Consider the following 10,081-nt stretch of genomic DNA (forward strand, 5'->3'; position numbering starts at 1 on the left):
GGAAAATTATCTTCCACAAAACCGGTCCCTCGTGCCAAAAGGTTGGGGACAGCTGCAAGAAATCTGAGTCCAATAAGCACATGAAAAGGTGCCCAACGTATTAGCCAAGAGGAACGTGTTAAGCCAAACCCACAGTAAGACACCCTTATGCACCCATTAGAATGGTGAAAGCCCCAGAGCCTGACCATTGTGACAATGATGGGGTAACTGGGGCTCCTGGCTTTAGCACCCATGGCTGAAGTGCAGACTGGCACCATCTTGGAAACAGCTGTACTGCATCCAATACAGATAAACACGCGTGCCTCCATGACCAGTGATTCCTGGGGCTCAAGAGAGATGAAGCCTCAGGGCACCAAGAGACACTTGTGAGAATGCTCATGATATATTTAGGCACCAGAACCCCAAACATGAACCAGCCAAATGGTCATCCGCTGTGGGCCCGAGGTGAATCAGTGTGGTATATTCCCGTAATGGGATGGATGTTGCACGCCAATAAAAAACTATCACAGAGGCAAGGGCGCATCACAGACACGGTGCGGATTCAAGAAGGCAGGTCCCAGGGTGTGTCCTGTGTGAACCCACCCGCAGGGGCTTTAGTAACATATGGGTTGGGGGCTCCATACAGCAGTCATCTCCAGGTTGGGGATGATTGAGGGGGGTTGGTTGTTGACCACGAGGGCCCGCTGGGACCTAGAATGTTCTGCATGTTGCTGGGGAAGGTATCACATGCTGGAGATGTATGTTGAAGGTCCCTAAATGGGACCCCAAAGATTCGAGCACCTGCAGTGGAAGTGTTGTATCTCAATAAAAAAGAAAAATAGAAAGAAAGAAAAAAGACCGGGAACCCTTCGGACTTGAACCTTACCACCAGCAGCAGACCACTGCTGAGTGAGGTGAAACCATAATACCTTCTAAACTTGGCCCTGAAGAGGATTAACATTCCAGAATGTACTGAAGTCCTTCCTAGAAACTCATTTTTCTCCCCATCCCCTCTCACCAAAGCCCAGGACACTAACTATGGGCTCACCTGGCCCTGGCCTGATCCCTGATGTAGGCGTGTTTTAAGGTGACACCCGTTGGGGGTGTGCGTGTGTGTGTGTGTGTGTGTGTGTGTGTGTGTGAGTCCTACTGCGGAGACGGGGGACGTGGGCTGATGCCAGTTCTGCGCTGGTGGTGATGGAGACCCATCCTGTTCACTGGAAGGCGGAGATGCCTCCCCAGGGTCAGCTGGTCCCATTGGGGTCCCAGCGGTCTTCCTAGGTGAACCCAAGCCCCACCTTAAGGCGCAAACACTGGGGATCCCCGTCATACTTCGGCCAAGTAAAGCGTCCTTCCTGCATGGTGCACAGGAGGCGGGCAGACGCAGGACGCGTGAAGGAGGGAAAGCCAAGGCAGCTCCTTTGGGTCTCCAAGCAGGTGAACGTCTCCCGTTAGGGGCTGGGACTTGTGCTGCTCTCCGACAGTCCCCAGGAAAGGCTCGGAAATTTCCCCAGGTTTCATGGGTTGCGGAGGACAGAGGAGTGGACTCACCCCGGGGCCCGCCCGGGGACCTCCCCCATCACCGCACAGGTGGAGCACGTCGCAGCCGCTCAGGTAACGGGGCGCGAGGCTCGGCGGGTCCCTGAACGCCTATTCCTGGGGGTTTGACTTCGCGCCGCCTCCGCGCTCACCCTGAGGGAGGCGAAGGGCCACGCAGGAAACTCAGTGGGACAGACTGTGAGCCCCAGTCGACAAGGCACCCTCTGTGAAAACATGACCACATGATGGGGGTCGCAGGGGCGGCGGGCCTGCCTCTCTGCACCTTTCCTTCCCGCCATTCTTGCGACAGAGACGCCCCCCACCCCCAACCCCCAGGAGCCGGCACAGAAAACAGAATGGAATTTGTCTTCATGGAGCTTTTCCAGGATTACACGCAGGTGCGAACTGTGAACTCAAGGTCCCTGGCGGAATTCACGATGAATCGGTGTCAATCCCAGCACATTGCCTGGAAGGTTATTTTTGAAATATTTAAGGATGTATGTGTATGTTATTTTTCTGTTAAAAGTATGAGGTATGGCTATCAGACATACATACGTTTTTAATATTACTGCAGGTTCCGGCTAACTGAATCCCAGCTTCGAGTTTTTGCAAGCTGTATATTTTGAAGTATCCAGCCGCACTGTTTGGTTTATAGTGGGAGCTGCAGCAAACTGAAAGGCTGGAAAGGACAGAAATGTATTCTCCCCCAAGTTCAGAAGACCGGAAGTCTAACTCAAGGTGTCAAGCCAGGCTGGTTCCTTCTCAAGTCCTGAGCAAAGGTCTTTCCGGGCCTCTCTCCCAGCCCCTGGTGGCCGTACCCTCCCAAGCTCTGCTTCTGTCTTCACATGGCTTCTTCCCCATGAGTCTGTCTGTTTGCCCCTCTTTAAGAACCTCAGTTACCCAGGATGGGGCGCCAGCCCTAACCCAGTGCCACTTCATCTTGACTGACATCTGCAAAGATCCCATTTCCAATAAGGTCTCCTGAAGTTCCAGATGGACATGAATTTGGGGAGATGCTCTTCAACTTAGCAGGAGCCCCGAGTGTCCCTATCAATTTTGTCACACCCCACTCCAGTACTCTTGCCTGGAAAATCCCATGGATGGAGGAGCCTGGTGGGCTGCAGTCCATGGGGTTGCTAAGAGTCGGATATGACTGAGAGACTTCACTTTCACTTTTCACTTTCATGCATTGGAGAAGGAAATGGCAACCCACTCCAGTGTTCTTGCCTGGAGAATCCCAGGGACGGGGGCGCCTGGTAGGCTGCGGTCTATGGGGTCGCACAGAGTCAGACACGACTGAAGTGACTTAGCAGCAGCAGTAGCAGTGGACAGGCAGGAAAACCAGCCCATGACCACGTCCTGACAGAAGGGCATCTCAGGACATGGGCTCTGGAAGAAGTGTCTGGTGAGCACAGGAGGGGAGGACACGGGCTGGTGAGAAGGTTGCCATGGTAACCGTCTCACGTCTACCATGGTCCCCCTAGTTCCCGGGGGTCCCCTTCCTCCATAGATTGTCCACAGTCCACCCACCCTGCACACACCCACCTCTGTGGATGGCCAGCAACCTCTGCTCCTCCCTTGACAATCTGGGATCCTGGGACAGAGCCATGGAGAACCCAGAGATTTGAGTTTTCAGGGTTCCTTAATGAACTTGAATGAAGTTGAAGTTGGATGAACTTGAACTTGAATTCAGTTAATGAAGGAAATGCTGCATTTTAGTTTGAAGCCAGTGAACATTTAAAAAAATAAAAAACACAAAATTTTTAATGTTCACTGGCTTCCAACTGGGCTTCCCTTGTGGCTCAGCTGGTAAAGAATCCGCCTGCAATGCGGGAGACCTGGGTTTGAACCCTGGGCTGGGAAGATTCCCTGGAGAAGGGAAAGGCTACCCACTCCAGTATTCTGGCCTGGAGAATTCATAAAATGCAGCGTTTCCTTCATTAATTGAATAGAGGCCACACATTACAGCAGGATTAGCCGCACCTCTGATGGGGTCATCAAGCTAAATGACACATATTTCATCCCACATGGATGCGGTTGTGAAATCTTGAAATACTGCTTCAAAATTGTAATAGTTATGAGACCTGACACTGATCTTATTCTACAAAATGCCAAGAAAAAAGTGTAGATCGCTTTTCCACAACTATAATCCAGGGTACAACATTTGGTTTCATTTGTCATCCTCTGGATTTTGTATGCCTAAAACTAGGATTCTGAGAGGGGGGCCCCTGATCTCCACCAGCCTGTCCCCAGGAGTCACAGCACGTCCTAAGTGCCAGCACAGCACAGTGAGTTCAACAAGAGTTAAGAGACTCCCCACAGCTACACTGTGAGGTAGGTATGAAGAAGCCTCCCATTTACAGATGAAAGTATTGAGTTCACCAAGTGGATAAGTTTCCCCAGGACCCAAAGCCAGTAAGTGGCAGAGTTGGGGCTCAAATCCAGAAAGTCTGGTGGGGAGCATGCCTCAGCACGTTGACTCAGAGGTGACGATCAAGCTCTGGTCCCTTGAGGTGGCAGGTGTCAGACCCAAAGCTGATGCATCCTTGAGCTAGGTTCACAAGAAAGTGTGATTTTAATTTTTCCTTTTTTAACTAAATTTTTTCCTTTTCCTGTACATTTCCCCCTAGGTACTAGAATAACAAAATTGTCTTATACTTGCATTGTAGTCTTGGTGTTTGTGTTTATCTGTGTATGTGTGTGTACATGTGTGCATGGGATTGCCACCAATAAGAAACTTTCACGTCATAAAGTAGAAAAATGTCTAAACGGCAAGAAGTACACGTGTGCGTGCTCAGTCGCTTCAGCTGTGTCTCTTTTGTGACCCTATGGACTGTGTAGTCTGCCAGTCTTCTCTGACCGTGGGATTCTTCAGTCCTGGAGTGGGTTGCCATTTCCTTCTCCAGGGTATCTTCCCAACCCAGGGATCAAACCCATATCTCCTGTGTCTCCTGCATTGCAGGTAGATGCTTTACTGCTGAACCACTGGGGCGAGCCTGGAAAGACAATAAAACCTACCGAAAATGAGCGCAGAATGTCAACTCCTCTAAATTATTTAATGGATTTAGGCCATTTGATAAAAATTATGAAGTTTCAGGGATAGTGTATTCGTGTGTGGTTTTTTTTTTGGCATTGTGTTTTAAAACCAATTCAGTTTCTTGGGGGCAAAATTTAGATTAACTGTATCCATTTCTAATAACCGTTCATAGCATACAGACATGGTCTTTATTATTTCAAACATCTCTATGTTAAACTTCAATGACGGCTTAAGGAATCATGACTTTTGATTTAAATTAAAATACATTATTTATACTACCTTATTCTATAATTTATACTAACTTATTCTAGAGGGTGCAAGACATACAAATAAGTTATTCCTCAGAAATGTATTAAATAAAACTTTATTCAGAAAAAAATCTTACAAATTATAATGCACCATCTATACGAATAAAAATCTATTATGTAACAGAAGCTAAAATAAAAAGATAAAACATCAAAATTACTTTAAAAAGGGAAAACACACACTGATGTTGTGTCCTGGCCGTGAGTGTCCGGACCCGGCTGCGCTGAGCTGAGTCCCGCCTGCAGGTGACCGCGGGCCCGAGTCCTCACGGCTGGACCCTCCCCCTCGCCGAGGGTGCCTCCTGACCCAGGGGTTCCCCTGACCCCTCCGGGCCCCTGTGGGCTGTGGGTGGAGCAGCAGGGGCATGAAGGCCCCTCGGGGAGAGCTGGGAGTTGAACTCGACCTGGGCCAGCAGCTGCCTGAGGCGGGCGTTCTCTCGGGTCAGCTCGCTGAGCGCTCTCTCCATCCCCAGGGCTGCCACCCAGCTTTCCTGAGCTCTTTCCTGGCAGAGACCCACCTCCTGGCGATGGTAGGCAGTGGTTCTCTCTAATTCTTTGCTCATGTCTCCAGCTATCTTCTTGGAGAGGTTGCGGATCTGACACACGGAGTTCAGCTCTCTACACACGTTGAGGAGTTTCTTCTTCGCTTCCAAGCAGCGCGCTTCTTTCTTGAACAGTCTTCTGTGAAGTTGCATCACGTAGCTGTCGTGTAAATCAGGCAGGCTTTGAAGTTTCCACTTCAGCAGCTGGATCTCACTGTCGAGCTGTGAATTTTCACACCACAGGGACGCTTCCTCAATGTGGAGACTTGTGATTCGTCCTGGAAGCTCTTCCCTCCTTTGCTGATCTTCCCTCGGGTGTCTGGCGGTTGCTTGCTGTTCCTCTTCGGGACATGGCAGGGACACACTGCAGTCAGCATCGTCAGGGACGCCCTTCAGGTCACCCTCTGCCCCCTGGACAGGGGGATGGCCGTTTTTGGCTTCCTTCTTTGGCTGGACGTCTGGGTTCCCTTCATCCCCGCAGTCTCTGAGGAGCTCAGGAAAGGGGAAGACGGTCAGCAGGTGTTTTGCTATGAATCTTAGTCGGTTGACCCTGTCTTCCAGGACCCGCTCCTTGAGGGCCTTGGACGGCTCGGGCCTCCTCCCTGCCCCTCCTTTTCCTGGACTCGCTGCTTTTCTCTCTCGATTTCTTGGTCAGATGGTTCTGGACTTTCTGGAAAATCAACACTGTTGTTCAAATCTCTCATGTCTTTCTTCTGAGGTCGTTCTCCACCATCCTCTGATGCTTTGAAGGCGTGTTTTCCGTCAGTAACTTAGGAAAGGGAAGAAGACTGACCGCTCCATGCCTTCTCCAGGAAGTCCACCGTGTCCTGAAACGATGACCCGCTCAGGTTTGCGTTCACGGCCGACAAGCACAAGGTTTGTGACGTGGGAGAACTGGCCTCCACCCGAGGTGGCTTGAGGGCTTCGTCAGCCTGAGCCCGTGGCCCAACATTCTCACTACATTTTCCGCAGACTTCCTCACGGGCAGAAGACCTTTTCCCTAGGGACTTCACACTTCTTAAATTGTGCCATCTCTTTACCATGAGAACCAGCACCACAGCACATACCAGGATCTCCCAGGGAAACTCAGGGAGACCTGAGTCGTGTGTCCAGCTCTCAGAGACCACCAGCAGAGTGCCCCATAAATGCTCCAGCATCAGCTGGAAGGCAGATCCCAGGGCAGGCAGCAGGCCCTCCATGTCTGCGAGGGCTCCACTGCTCTGTCTCTGAGATCCAGTGTCCCGGGGACCTCAGCAGACCACTGAGAACCCTGCGAAGTGTTCCGTCTCCAAGGTAAACATGTGCCTGACAACCAGGGCTGTCAGTTAGGCTGGGGGAGGGGAGGCCAGCCAGGTTCTAGGAAACAGTTCTCCCTAAGTGCTCTGAAATAGTGATCTAATCCCCTACACAGGCCCTGGGGGAGGTGGAAACAGCTGACCTCAGCTTGGAGGTGGGCCCTATAGGCACAGCTGGCCCTACAGTGAACCTTGCGGGTCAGAGCACAAGAGCAAGTCAGTGCAAAGTGGTGAGACCCACCAGATAGGACCCACAGTCCTATTTGCATTGTGATGATGAATGACCTCTTCCAGACCTTATTTGGTGGAGTTTACCAGCAAATGATAAAATTGTTCCTGAAGGGCTTTATATGGAGATGAATCATTGCTGATACACAATATTTTTGTCCATTTTCTATTTACCCTTTTCCCCCCATTACTGTCTCTGTCCTTCCAGCCTGCCCAGGCCGTGGGTCTACCTTGAATCAGCCTAGCTGGCTCCCTGCCATGTAAACACACAGGTGCGTGCTAAGCCCTGGTCATATGTACACAGCACAGGAACAACTGGCAGGGGTCCAATGTGGCAGTCTCAGGCTGTTTTGCCATCTGAACACGAATTTGGCAAGCAGGAGGGGTCAGTTACTCATAGCACATGGACAGAGGCTATGCCATTTCCAGTTGCAAAGGTGTCAACACACCAGCTATGACCAAAAATGGTCTCTCCCCTAAAGTTAGATTTCAAGCATCATCACATGTTCTAACCTTGCCCAGGAATTGCAAAAGGGTTTACACAATAAGGGGTTTCCTCCTTCCCTGCTTGAGTCTCACTCTTCTGTCGCGTTCTTACAGAAAAGACAGGTTAACATCTAGCCCAGGTTATGGGACTCTCTCATCCACTCAGAGGACTGAGCTGCTGCCAGCTGCTGTGTGCCGAGGGCTCTGGTTGGAGGCTCCTGGGTCATTTAAAATTCAAAGCCAAGGGCAGTCACAGAAGCCTGGGGGAGTCCTGGGTAGCAGTTTCAACGACATCAGCAAAACTCAGTCTGGTTATCTCGGCAAGGGAGAAGCATCAGGAGACAGAAGACCTGGGTTTGAGTCCCAGTTCTGCTCAGTGTCAGCTTTATCACTGAACTCTGAACCTACGATGCTTCTGGAAACAGCGTGGCTGTCAGAAGCCATCTGTGTTTTGCAGAACTCCTGCTGGAAGGCTTTGGCCGTGACTTCAGTGGAACCTCCAGGCCATCGACTTCCCTCAGTCCTAAACCAACAGTGGGTCATCCACCCACTCCCCACTTTACGGAGGGGAAACTGAGGCATGGAGTAAGTCATGCGGCCAGGATCACACACCAGTGCTCCAAAAGCTGGACAAGAGTGGTAACTAGAGGTTTAGCTCCTAAGCACAAAAAGCCTATGGCCAGCTTGCTCGATGTTTCCAAAGAGGTGATGAAACAGCCCACCCTGCCCCCCCTTGGGCCCTGCCCACCTCCTCTGGCCCCACAGCCACGAAGCTCCCGTCCCCACCGCCTGAGCACTCACCACATGGCCCCTCATACGAGGAGTAGCCGGGACTCAGGGAGCGGGGGCCCTAAGGGCAGCTCCTAGCTCTGCTGCTTCTCCACCTTGTGGAAAAGCTGGAATATGGACCACACACACCTCATCTCTTTATGACCTCAGATCTGACCATGTTAGGGGAAAGTATTATTAAAAAAAAAATCATGATAAAATAAACATTTTTAAAAAGGTTTGGGATTTGAGTGGAACAAGGAAAAGAAGAATGCTGCTGATAGAAAGACTTTGAAAAGATCCAGTTCAGCCTGCGTGAATGAACTTCTTCCTTGTCATGGAGACATCAGACCGTTCTTTTTGCTTTAAATGGAATATGCTTCATCTAAACTGGCTCTGGAAGGGTAAGATTGTAAGCGTGGACGCAGAGAGACAAAAGAAAAATGTTTCCTCCCTGTACACCCTCACTGCCCCAGTTCCAGCTCTTTTGTTCTGGGTGAGCTTCTCCACTTTCTAGAATAGTTCTCAAAGTGTGGTCCGCAGACAACACCCTCTCAGGGGGATCCTCAGGATCAAAATGATATTTATAATAACATTAAAACATTCATTTTTCTTTCTTTTTTTTTTTTTTTTTACTGTGTTGACAGTTGCACTGATGGTACTTAAAACCCTTGAAGCCTTAGCACTAAACCGTACGAGAGTGTTTCATCATGTACTTACAGGGAAAAAGCACCAGTTTCCTTTAAAAATGTTCTTGAATAAGCAGTAAAAATTAATTTTCTTAATAAGTAAAGATACATCTTTTTGGTTCCTGGTTAACCACATGGGAAATATACAGAAGATCTGGTGCTACTGAGGGAGTTTCGTTGTCCTGGGAAATGCAGTTGAGGCGTGCGCTTGAGTTGCAAGCTACACTGACCCCTTCATACACAACCGACAAACGAGGTTTATTCGGATTTGCGTGTTTGACAAGCATTTCCCCAAAGGAAAATTAAGTGAGCCTGTCAGCCAGTGCCAAAGGAACAACAGATTATTTGTTGCTGATGATAAAATTTGAGCTCTCAGGTGAAAAATCTGAAATTTTGAAAAAAAAATTTGTGTCTGCTACTGGGCGCTTGATAGCTTCTTAGGACTTTTCTGGTGAAATCAGTGGGGAGTGTAACTAATGTGATCATTTTACAGTGTATGTTGAAATGAGTCAACATTTTGAGGCAGTATTTTCCGATGACTAATGCATGTTACAAAATCACACTTGGGTAAAAAGATTCATTCAAGTGCAAGATGGACCCACGGAATTTCATGATTGACAAGTTTATTAACATAGCTTCATCTTCCAACTGCAATTCATGCTTAAGAAACTACCATGTGTCAGCTTAGGTGTAGAATATAACAATATCCAGTTATCTGAAACAACTGTAAAACATGCTCCCTGTTCCAGTTACAGATTTGTGTGAGGCAAGGCAGAAAGTGAAGAGGAACTAAAAAGTCTCTTGATGAAAGGGAAAGAGGAGAGTGAAAAAGTTGGCTTAAAGCTCAACATTCAGAAAACTAAGATCATGGCATCTGGTCCCATCATTTCATGGCAAATAGATGGGGAAACAGTGGAAACAGTGGCAGACTTTCTTTTTTTGGGCTCCAAAATCACTGCAGATGGTGATTGCAGCCATGAAATTAAAAGACGCTTACTCCTTGGAAGGAAAGTTATGACCAACCTAGATAGCATATTGAAAAGCAGAGATATTACTTTGCCAACAAAGGTCCGTCTAGTCAAGGCTATGGTTTTTCCAGTGGTCATGTATGGATGTGAGATTTGGACTGTGAAGAAGGCTGAGCACCAAAGAATTGATGCTTTTGAACTGTGGTGTTGGAGAAGACTCTTGAGAGTCCCTTGGACTGCAAGGA

This window comes from Bison bison, unplaced genomic scaffold, assembly GCF_000754665.1.
Source record: "Bison bison bison isolate TAMUID 2011002044 unplaced genomic scaffold, Bison_UMD1.0 scf7180017864037, whole genome shotgun sequence".
Taxonomy (NCBI): Eukaryota; Metazoa; Chordata; class Mammalia; order Artiodactyla; family Bovidae; genus Bison; species Bison bison.